The sequence below is a fragment of the Ochotona princeps genome, chromosome 10 (assembly GCF_030435755.1).
Source record: "Ochotona princeps isolate mOchPri1 chromosome 10, mOchPri1.hap1, whole genome shotgun sequence".
Taxonomy (NCBI): domain Eukaryota; kingdom Metazoa; phylum Chordata; class Mammalia; order Lagomorpha; family Ochotonidae; genus Ochotona; species Ochotona princeps.
Window position 1 is genome coordinate 44232289 of NC_080841.1, and position 12312 is coordinate 44244600.

At 46.6% G+C, this 12312-nt stretch overlaps 1 long non-coding RNA gene across 1 annotated transcript; it reads right to left on the minus strand.

Annotated features, from left to right (window-relative positions):
- Positions 1-1734: 1734 nt before the first annotated feature.
- LOC131481341 (uncharacterized) lies at positions 1735-11953 on the minus strand. The gene is made up of 3 exons (XR_009246233.1): positions 11835-11953; positions 3222-3294; positions 1735-1947 (listed from the first exon to the last, which is right to left on the minus strand). It is a non-coding gene; the product is annotated as an uncharacterized LOC131481341 (long non-coding RNA).
- Between the last annotated feature and the right edge of the window lie 359 nt (positions 11954-12312).

Genomic DNA, 12312 nt, shown 5'->3' on the forward strand with positions numbered 1-12312 from the left:
CTCCAGTGTGTCCTATCTTTCCCTCTCCTCATCTCCAGAACCTCCTCCCATAGTAGGAAAATGCTCAACATCTTCTCTAGTGTGGGAAAGGAGACCCAGAGAAGTTGCGTCACTCCACTGGAGAAGAGCACAGGGAGAGTTTGAATGGGACCAGCTCAAGGTGCCCTCTCTACCACAAGGACTCCCACAATAACAAGTGTCCAATGTGGTGCAGTGCTCAGTCAAGGCATTTCCTTACAGCTCTGTGACCTCAGGGAGCCTGCTTCTGCCATCTTAACCAATCGCATGGTCTCCATCACTGCCCACCTTGACTGCCAGCCTCCTTCAGCTCTGCCTCCTCCTGGTGCCAGCCCAATGCCAGCCTCCACTTGTTCACCTTCTCGAGACCCCTGAATCCAGGCTGTGACTAGGAAAGCCTCACTTCTTGGATCTGGCCCTCACTGTGCACCTGCTAATGAGATGAGGCCAATCCAAAATTTAGGAAAAACAGACCCTCTCTTCCTGCAAAAGGGAAATCTCCTGCAGGAGACACTGAGATTTCCTCAGGCCTCTCTCCTCACAGAGTCTCAGGAGGCAAATGCTGGAGGAAGAAAGCAAGCTTCCTCATGCTTCCCCCCTAAGGAGCTGAGAGGAAGCAGCCCCGTGCAGCCATGGGATGGACATGAGTGCGGAAGTTGGACCATTCAGAAACACACTTTTCTCTCTGGCTCTGTAGAGGTGGCCTAGATGCTCTCCAAAAGCCATTGCCTTGGCCTTTGGGGCAGTATGCTATCGGGCCCCTGCAGGCTAGGAGACTGAGAGTTTGTGTTTCCACTGTTGTATCCCTAGTCTCCCATAATGCAAGAGCCTAGTTAACATTTGTTGGTTGAATGAATAAATGAATTCTTCTCCCACCTGCCAGATTCTACCTCAGCAGCAGCCTTTGACACACACACATACACACGCATGCTCAATCTAATGTTCTGGAGTTGGTTTTGGCTTGGTATAGCCCCAACTGTTGTTCACATTTCAGGAGACAACCAGAGGATAGGAGATTTTTGTCTTTCTATCTCTCTTTAAACAAACATGTAAAAAAAAGAAGAAGAAATAAAGCTGATGCTAAAGGACAAGTACCAAAAATTGGACATCTGGCCTGAAACATGATAGGGGATGACCTTCAAACTATGGATGTAGTCTACTTGCAAAAAAATTATCATTTCTTTGAATGTTTGGGATTTGAGTATCATTATCTGCTTATTAAGCAGTGACTCTGTTTCCACTGATCAAAAGAGGAGCAGTTGTTTGAATATGTGAACAGAATTAGAATCACTTTAATAGACTGGAACCATTATGATACAATTTGAAACCAGTATGATATTTGGTATTTACCTTAGATCTGTAGCCTGATATTACCACCTAAAACGGAATGTTTAGATGTTGATTCAAAAAAAAAAAGTGAAACAAAGGTACTACATTAATACACTTTTTGTAGCAATAATGTGGAACATTTTAGCATAGGACATTTCACCAGCCAATATGAATTTTAGCATGTTTCAGAAAGGTTGGTAAGTAAAACGCAAGTATAAAAATATATTTATGCTGTGTGCAGAGCGGGCACTGATGTGGATACCAATGGCCACAAGCTCAGGAACTTGCCAGTAGTCTGTACTCAGAGCTGGTTGCAGGGCTGCCGGGTGGAAGGGCTATTTTGGTAGCATCCAGAAGGGCACCAAGAAGGTTTTTGTGGGCAGAACTTGAACCAGAAGCGATACTAGGTTTGCTTCCATTTTCTGTCTGGAGGGAAGTCCTTTGTAGCTTTTCATGTAGGGACAGTTTTGTGCAATGTTCCAGGGTGTCTTGCATAAGGTTTCATTGCACCATGAATGGGCTGGGACTCCGTACTGCCCTTGTCTGGGACACAACTGATTCTTCTGCCCCTAGGCTCCTTCAGTGCACATGAGCTTGACCCTTGGACGCAAAACTTCCCTAGCTGTTAACTCTGTAACCAGAAGTGGGCAGAGCAGCTCAACTCATTTTCCCTTTCTGTGCTGCTTGGCATAGTCTTCTGAAAGGACCATACCATAGGTCTGGTCATTTTGAATCACATGGGTGTGTCACTACTGCCCTCCACAACCAGTTACATCTTGGTCACTGAAGCAGCTTCCAGACAGGCACACTGAGCACACAAATCTTTCATCAAGACTATCCGTCTGTGAGCTCCTCTCTAATAATAATATCTCATATTGGGATTGACAAGTGGATGTCTACTGAGGGCATGCCACAGGCCTCACAGCCTGTGAGCTGTCCCCCATGAGAAATTCCTTCAGAGCTGTGATTTTCCATCCATAGATTTAGAAAGGAGGAGGGACAGAGCCCTGAGGACCAAGGGCCAGGATCCAAACCCCAGTGCCCTGTTGTAAATGGCAGTATGTAGTTCCAGAATTCAATCAGGAAGTGCAAGCAGCCCAATGATGGGACTGGACGGCAGGTATTCTGACATAGAATGCAGGTGTCTTAAGCAGAGTTTTCACTGCAATGCAAAATGCCTGCTAGGTAGGCCTTTCTAACAGTGAGCTGATTATAGCAGATAATATACGAAGGAGTTAGAAGCACGCAGGTGATCCATTTCTTCTTTGCTTAAATTCCAAGTGTGAAATGCAATGGCCATCAGTGTGGTACAATGGGTTAAGGTGCCACTTGCAATGCCCACATCCCATGTTGGAGTACAAATTCAAGTCCTATCTACTCTACCTCCTGTCCAGCTTCCTTCTACTATGCTTGGCAAAACAGAGGAAAATGGTGCAGAGATGTAGGTCCCTGCCACTCCCATCCAAGACCTGCATGGAGTTCCTAGCTCCTGGCTCTGGTCTGGCCCAGCTGTGGCTGTTGGGACCATTTGGGGAGTGAACCAGCAGACAGGAGATCTCTGGTTCTGTCTCCCTACATTCCTTCCCACTCCCACTGCTCTATTTTTAAAGTAAAATGGATATGTCAAAAATTGAATGCATGGCCAACTTCTTGTTCCTTAAGTATAGCAATCATTCACGGTTGTATCACTGGCATGTAATAACAGCAGAGCAGCTAAAGAAATCAAAACATTCAAGGCCTGAGTGTGGTGTGGGATGGCCCTGCTGCTGGCTTGTGAAAGGGAGAGTTCCCTGTCCTGCTCTGTCTCCAGAATGAAGGGGCCCACTTGGGAGAGATGCGTGTGGTGGCCCTTTTGTCCCAAACATTTTGAGTACCTCAGGTCCTCTCTGGGGTAGTGTTCTTTGTTAAAGGCTGTCTCGTTTCACTTTCTGCTTTCCTTTTTAAGATCTGGTAAAGGGAACCTAAGGCAAAAATGGTTACGTACAAAGTATTCCAGAACCTAGACTTATTGACCACATAGAACATCAATTTCCGCTATGATATGGGCTGCGTTGGCAAATTCCTCTTGTGAACTGGTGAGGTAGAAAACATATCTAGTCCTTATATAGAATTATTTGTCCCAAGAGAACAGCACTTGAGGCATGTCTGGGCAGAAAGTTTCATTTGCAAATAAGAAGCTTGCCATGCAGAATACACCGTGGGGGGAACCAGGCAAAAGCCCCAGTCTTCCCTCTGAACTCAGTCACTTGAGCGAAAGTTCCTGAATTCCAAGTATCAGCCAGCTTTCTTCTGTTGTGGGATGTGAGAGAGATCATGTCACACAAGTCTAGAATGTATTAAGGAGTCTTCATTAACCAAGCATGGTGATGGCAGGGCCCACTAGAAATCAACAAATGACAAGTCCATGTAGCAACCCAGTCTGAAGTGAAACCCTGAGAGGAACAAATGGTCATCACCATGAAACCCATCCATAAACTGAAGACCTATGTCCCAGCTTTCCCAGCATTATAAACTATCCTGAGATGTGCAGTGAACAACCTGGACACACAAAGCTGCCAACATTCACCTCTTCCTGGCTTCTTTGTTCATATGCCATAAATGCTAGGCCTCACTTCTCCTGGAACTCTTTTTAAAAAGAGTTCTCCTGACTGGGAGAAGCTATAGAGAGTTCCAGAGAAGATACTTATAACTGTTTCTTGTTACAGCAGGTCTTCCCTCCTGTCCTGTCCCCCAACCCCAGCCACTTCTGTCCAGAGCAGACAGGTGAGGAATGGCCCAAGGAAGCAAGCCAGGGTCCTGGGGCAGCAAGAAGGTGGAAGCCACAGGAGTGGCTGATGAGCAGACAGAGAGAGCCGAGAGCCAGGGCAACAGAGTAGGCCTTGGCTGGCAGCTAGCAGCTTCTGAACCCACGGTCCAGAGCTGGGCTCTGGTGTCACTTTCCTCAGCTCCTGCGCCCAGGAACCTTCCTCCCAGGGCAACTGGAGGGTCTCTATGTTTCTTACTTCCCCAGGACGATTCGCAACTTGCAACATTCTTCAGTGGAACCCGAGTGGGACGCTCTGGTGCTGTGGGTTGAGTTGTTGAAGTCCTATTTAGACCTTGGAATACCACTGTGTTGAGAAACAGGATCTTTTCAGCATGATAACTTTACAATGAAGTAATTTTAATGTCCCTATTCAGATCTGACTCAGGCCCTTCTTTTTAGAAAAGAAGAAGGGTAGGTATTTGGTACAGTAATTGGTTACAAAGACACCATGTGGGATGCCCTCCCACCCCTTGCCCCCGTTCCATATCAGAGTGCCTGGGTTCCAGGTCCAGCTCTGCTCCCAATCCCAGCTTCCTGTTAACACATCCTGGGAGTCAGCAGATGACAGCTCGGGTGCTTGGGTCTCTCCTACTGATGTGGGAGATCTGGACTGCATTCTTAGCTCCTGGTTTTGGCCTGGACCCAGCCCGGCTACTGAGGGCATTTTGGGAATGGGTTAGTGGTTGAGAAATCTCTGGCTGCTTCTGTTTCTTTCAAATAAATAAAACAAAAACACCCCCTCCTTTTTTTAAAAAAAGGGGAAAAACTGGGCCTGGTGCAGTGGCCTGGCGGCTCACCAGGATCCCATATGGGCGCCAGTTCTAATCCCAGCAGCTCCACTTCCCATCCAGTCCCGTTTGTGGCCTGGGAAGGCAGTCCAACACGGCCTAAAGCCTTGGGACCCTGCACCCGCATGGGAGACCTGGAGGAAGTTCCTGGCTCATGGCTTTGGATCGGCACAGCTCTGGCCATTGCGCTTACCTGGGGAGTGAATCATGGGACAGAAGATCTTCCTCTGTCTCTCCTCCTCTCTGGATATCGGACTTTGCAATAAAAAGATAACTACATAAATCTTTAAAAAAAAAAAAAAGGAAAAAATTGGAGGCTAAAAACATGCAGTGAGAGTTGCCACACAGAGGTAAAACTGGTCATGTACCAAGCCAAGAAGATGGATCTGCATTCTTCCCGACACTCTCAAGGGAATGTGCTCTGTCCCTGTCTGCCCCCTCACACCCACACCCACACCCACACCCACACCGATTTCAGTGCTGTGGGGGAATCACTTCTGAGGATGAAGCTGGACAACCTATGTTCCTTTGTTCTAGCTGCCCTGCAGACTCCTTGAAAGGCTCTTCCACATGGAAAATATATTATGAAAAAAACTACCTGGATTTCGACATGTTTTGATGCTAACAAGAGCGTGTCTTTCGATGTCATCTTCAACCAACTTTCTGAAGCCACCTGTATATGTGTTGTGGCCCAGGAGGCTTCACTACCAGACCTGCACAATCCTATATCTCCATGACAATGCCAGCACTTTTATATTTAGCCTCTCCCCCTCCCAACAAAGCCTTTGATTTTCTCCTCTATTTCACCTTGTTTTAAACACTGAAGGCATTGAAATGCATAGGGTTTCAAAGTTAGTTCATCCATAAGGTTTTCCTTAAAAAGGCAGTTTCTTGACTCTGCAGCCCCCTCCTGCCACCCAGAGGTATTCCTCATTCCTGCTCTGAGCTCTCAGGGACTGGTACTTCAGAGCCCAGATTCGCTTTTCATCCTGGGAGCTTCTTTGCGAGCATCCCTGGAATGCCCCAGTAAAAGCAGAGGGGAACTGAATTTGTCACCCAGATTGCCAAAGGCATACAAGACCCTCAGAACGGCAAGGGTGAGACTACAGCATTCCTGGGACCTGCTTATCAGACAGAACCAACAGCAGAACCCTGAGCGGGCACCGTGGAGAGTGTGGTTGGAAATGGTGCTCCCAGCAGCCTGGCCTTGGGCACCTCTGTGCTCCCACTCTGTGGCTCTAGCCCAGGGGAGACCTTGGTTTGAAAATATCAAACTGACATAATTATATAATGGCAGCAGCAAGTTTGCTGTGATTACCTTCATGCTTTTGTAGGCCAGTAACTAGCTTGCTAAAATTGCTTGTTACTCTCTAAGAAACTTGACTTTAACTGTCCCAAGCCAACAGATAACAAAAACAACAACAATAATAATAATAATAATAAAGCTGAAAGTACATGGAACTCCCAGATACTCCTTTTACCATCCCCACTACTTCTCTTCTTAGTATCTTGTGTTAGTATGAGAGATTGGCACTAACTGATGAACACATATTGTTAGATCATTCTTTTTTTTTTTTTTTTAAAGATTTATTCATTTTATTACAGCCAGATATATACAGAGGAGAGACAGAGAGGAAGATCTTCCGTCGGATGATTCACTCCCCAAGTGAGCCGCAACGGGCCGGTACGCGCCGATCCGAAGCCGGGAACCTGGAACCTCTTCCGGGTCTCCCACACGGGTGCAGTGTCCCAATGCATTGGGCCGTCCTCAACTGCTTTCCCAGGCCACAAGCAGGGAGCTGGATGGGAAGTGGAGCTGCCGGGATTAGAACCGGTGCCCATATGGGATCCCGGGGCTTTCAAGGCGAGGACTTTAGCCGCTAGGCCACGCCGCCGGGCCCTGTTAGATCATTCTTAACTAGAAACTGCAGTTTAGATTATGGGGTTGCACAGCTTATGGGATTGGGTAAATGTACGACACACATACTGTGCTATACAGAATACCTTCACTGGCCCCCATCCTCTGTGTTCCACCAATTCATCCTTCTCCTCTCACCCCAGTCACCCCATGGTTTTACCTTTGCCAGAGAGCCACCTGTTTGGAATCACATAGTATGTGGCCATTCAGAATGGCTTCTTTGACTTCTTAATAAGCACTGGTGCTTCCTCTCCGTGTTATTTTGTGACTTGACAGCTCATTTGCTTTTAGCACTGAAAAATATTCCATGGTCTGGGTATGCCATAGTTTCTTTATCCAGTCACCTGCCAAAAGCTGTCTTTATTCCTTCCACACTTTGGCAGCTATGAAGAAAGCTGCTATAAACATCTCCAACCAGCTTTTTGTGCAGGCATTCATTTTCAGCTCATTTGGGTAAATACTAAGGAATACGATTGCTGAACCTTATGGTAAGAGTATGACTAGTTTTGTAAGAAACCGCCCAACTACCTTCCAAAGTGGCTGGACCGTATTGCATTCTACGAGCAGTAAGAGTTCCTGTTGCACCTCCACCCACACACTCTCGGCATTGTCAGTGTTCTGGATTTTAGCCATTCTAGTGGCTGTGCAGTGGTATCTTATTTTATTCATAATCCCTAAATGATCTCATATCAAGCCTCTGTTTATTTGCTTACTTTGCTATCTATGCATCTTCTTTGGTGACACATCTATTCAGAGCTTTTTTCTATTTCTTAATTAGGGTCTTCTTTCTTAGTATGACATCTTAGGATATTTTGGATACCAGATTATTCCCATGTAAGTCTCAGCTGGTGGCTTTTCTCCTTATCTCATTAGGCTGCTCTCTTTTCAGACACTGAGAATGGCTGGTGAAGATGGATACCAGTGTGTGTAGCAACATACATCTCTTAGAGCTCAGGCACCAGGCAGCAGCCTGACATGTGCCACATCTAAGCAGTAGGAGAGAATCTGGGCAGGAGGAACATTTGTTTTGGATAAAAATATGTCAGTTTCTACAGTATTAACTCTATCCCTTCCTCCCTCCCTTGCTTGCTTTCTCCTTCTGTCCATCAATCTATCATCCACTCATCTGAGATTCATGGAGTGCCCTCTACAGAGCTTGTTTGATTGTAGGCATCAGGAAATAAATCAACGAAACAGAGTTCCTGCCTTCAAAACACTCACAGGCCAGTTTGGAAATCCAACATTTGAGAAATACCCTGAAGAAGGACACAGGGAGTTGGGGTGAATGTTGAGGAAGGCTGTTAGTAGGAAACATGGACGGAAGACAGAAGGAGGAACAGAATGAAGACCTCGGCTACTCCAAGATCTCCAAGGACTCTCACGGCAGGCAGCATGAGGGAACATCCCCTGTCCTGCTGAGCACAGGGGCTTCTGAGCCCCAAAGGGTTGAGGGCAGGGAGCCCTCCCATCGCTCTATTCTTGCTGTCTCAGCCACAGCTTCCTCTTTGTCAGTTTCACATGGTATCTTTGTACCCAAACAGGAACTGCCGAGAGGCCCAAAGCAGTGAGTGATGTGGCTCTGGGGATGAGGTTGAGTGGCCTGAGTACCCTAGGGGAAACTTTCAGCTTAGTCTCAGAGCACCAGTTATGGCTATACTCACCATCTGCGTAACAGAGGACTCTGACAAGTGACAGGTGCATGTTTGTTTCCCCAGACTTTTGGGTTTGTGTGCATCTTCCTCCACCCCTCACCCCCTGCAAGGTGCATCCTCAGGAGGACACAATTACTCCACAGTTACTACAGTTGTGTAGAAAACCCGTGCAACTTCCCATTTTCATGCACTGCCATTACCAATAAGGTGGGAAATCTTACCCCACCTTCCCTCACCCCACTAAATTTACTGTAGTGCATCCTTATAGTAAAAGATTCCGATGGCAGTAGGGAACATTATAAAGTGAAAATTGGAAGCCATTCTCACTAGCACCACCACCCTTCGCTTCCCGATAAAGAACCACTGTGAGGAATTCTTGCCAGGCCTTCCTTGAGTGCAAATTACACCTATGTCACTGTTGTATACAGATAGATCATAGAATAAATACAATTAGAGGCTTCCTGCTTGCTTATCTTTGAATCTTGGATATATTTCCATATCATTATTAGATGCCCGAACCTCCCTTTTATTTGTAGTCATTCACCTCTTCTAAAAGGCAGCTAATGATGCCGCTGACACGCCCTTAGAGCTGACTAGGGTGCTGTTGACCACCTTGATGGTGAGAAGAGACTACAGCAACCTAGACAGCTTGGGCATTGACCCCTAGCATGCTAGCTATTCTTGGGAATCTTAAAATATTACAGAATCTTACAGAAATAGTTCATTTCATTTTCCATGAACTTTTTGAGGTTTCTTTATATGTCATTTTCAAATGTTTCATAATGTCTCCAGAGTCAGCTGTCATACCAGTACAATGTAGATTATACAAGATATAGACCAAAGGCCAGAAGATGACATTTGTTCTAGAATTACAGCTCTTCTTGCATAGATACAGAGACATTCCCTGTTCACAGGTTGGAAGCTTTGTTTTAGAGATGACAATTTTCCCCCCCAAATCATCAAAATCCTGGTTGCATTTTCTTTTTCTTGATTTTTTTTTCAGTTGTTCTCAATTTCATCACACACTGGAATATACTTGTGGAGGCTTGACTCTGGCCTCAGGGCTCAAGCTTGAAATGGCCTAACTCACAGGGTGGGGAGTAGCCCTGAGTACATGAATAGGAGGAAGCTTCTAGTTCAGGGTCTTGTACACTTGCAGCTAACATAAAGGAACCCAAGTGCTTTCTGATTCCTAGGAACTCGGTTACTAGCGAGAGACCAGACGGAGTGAAAGGCAGCCTTGTCATTTGTCACCTTGTCTATACAAGCGAAAAATAGGAATTGAACCTTACTGGCCTAGATTGCTGCTCTGGGAAGTGTTTTCAGAAGACAAAAGGAAGCTCTAGGAGATTGATGATCTGTTGGAAAACAATTGAGGTTCCTGTAGACCTTGTCAGGGCTCTTCATCGTATCCATGGCCACTAGAATGAGGGGTGTAACAAATCCAGTTCCCTTGCCAGAGACCCCCAATCTTGGGACATATCTTGATGCTGCTGCAAAGGGTGGTGGGGGATGCTTTATGGACACCAGGTCTTGCCTAGAATGATGAGTAATATGTCCAGCAGTTACGTGAGGGGCTCTTTGTGCAATGCGTCTAGAAACCATTCTGATCAGTGATTAGTAACTGTCTCTAGTAGGGCCACTGAGTTCGTGGTAATCATTTTGTTATGACCTGTCTTCTCAATGGCAGTGTCCTCAAATTACAGCAATTAAAAGCAGACCTTGTCAGGGATCTTCATCGTATCCCTGGCCACTATCATGAGGGGTGAAACAAATCCAGTTCCCTTGCATGAAAAAGGAAATCTACTTGAAAGTGTTGGTTAGAAACCACTGCCCTGTGCTTGCTTTTTTCAGTATTTGTATGAACAGGGAAGGCTGCAGACTTGCAAAAAGGGGGAAAGAAAGAAATTCAGGCTCACTAACTCTCTAGCTTGTTATAGTACTGTTCCAACCAGCTGCCCGCTTTGCTCATCACAGGCCACTAGGTGGTGTCAGGGTTAAGAATGTCCAACTAGCTTGTTTTCATCCTACACACTTGCTTTAAACCTGATATATCAGGATTTACATATAGAAAAGTAACAGAAGAAAAACTGTTCATTCATTGACTGGTTTGTTGCCTTTTCTTACTGAGGAATGAAGGAGCTAGTTTGGTGCTACCCCCAGCTGGCACTTGTCTTGTTCTGCCTGTGTTTATGCGGATTACTACAAACAGTGCCCACGTTCCCTCAGCTAGGAAGAGTCACTTGCTTCTTTGGCTTCATTACAGTATCTGCTGAAAAGCTAGAGGGGGATAGGCATCTGACCCGGCAGGCTTATGGCCTAGCAGTCCCTCCACATTGGTGTGTCTGGGTTCTGATCCTGGCACCACTCCCCATTTCCAGTTTCCTGCAAGTGCACCATCTGGAAGGCAGTGCTGATGAGTGCACTGGATGGATCCCTGCCACTCGTGTGTGGGGACTTGGATTGAACTCCCAGACCTGGCCCCGACCCAGCCCTGGTTGTTGCAAGCATGTATTTGGCTCAGTCTGCCAGCAGCTAGGAGCTCCCACTCTTTATCTCTCTCTCTGTCTCAAAGGAGACAAAACAACAACAAAAGTTAGAGTACAAGCTTCCTGAGGTAGTGATGAATGCAAACTGTTCCTGGTATTTCACACAGATTGCCTCAAATGGCTTCTGGTGTTGATACTACAGCCCAGCTCTGGCTCTTTTTTTCCACCGTGGAACAACATACTGGCACAAACGTCATCTCCCTTGGAGATACTTCATACAAAACGCATGTTAAGGGACGTCATTTTCTGCATGTCTTTTGTCTTTTCCTTAGAGACACAGCATATCCAAGTAACATAGTGGATTTGAAAGCTCAAATAAGGATGTTGGCAGGAATGCTAGTCATTTAAGACGAGGCTGTATTAACAACACCTGAGGCAGCCTGTGCCTGGAACTAGTCAGTTGGAACAATCAAAGAGGCAATTGTGTACATTTTCCACACCTTTGAGCAGATGGAGACTTGCAGTAATTTCCTGGAGTGTATGGGTAGCTTTCTAGATAAATGGGGCTTCCCGGCTCAGTTGACATTACCCGGCCTGAGAGCGTCATTGCCTTCCCACCCCTCACAACACACAGTTGACATTTCCATAGTCCTGAAGACGCTGTAAAGTGCTTTCCTGGGTCTCTGCCCACCTCATGGAGGTCTAGGCAGCTTCATTGTGTTTCCCTGGCTAGAACAGGGCGGGGTGGGGGACAAGGAGTTAAAGGTGATTCATCTGCCAGTTTTGATATCAGCTAGGACAGCCATAACAGAAGCACAAACCCCAGTGGCTTACCGACACACGGTGATCTGGTGTCACAGCGGAGTGTCCGACATGGAGGCGTGGACAGGGTGGGGAGTGGATTGTTCTGCGGCTGCGCAGGGGAGTCTGTGTTGGGTCTGTTTCCTGGTTACTGGCAGTGACTGGGCAGTCGCTGATGACAGCACTGGTCGGCTCTCTGCCTTTATCGTCCCACGGCATCTGTATGTCTGTGTCCAAAACTCCCCCATTCTGTAAAAATTTTATCTTGAAAGGCAGAGCGAGACAGAGATCTTTGTACCCTGGTCCACTTCCCACATGCCTCAGTTTAGCCAGGGCAGAAGCCAGGAAGATGGAACTCAATCCAGGTCTTCCACGTGGGCGGCAGGAACTCGGCTACTGGAACCCCAGCATGGTGTTGGCAGGGAGCTGGAGGTAGAACTGGCACTGGAGCTCACACAGTAACCACTGGGCCAGACATCCCTGCTTGAATTGCCCCCTCGCTTTCCCACAA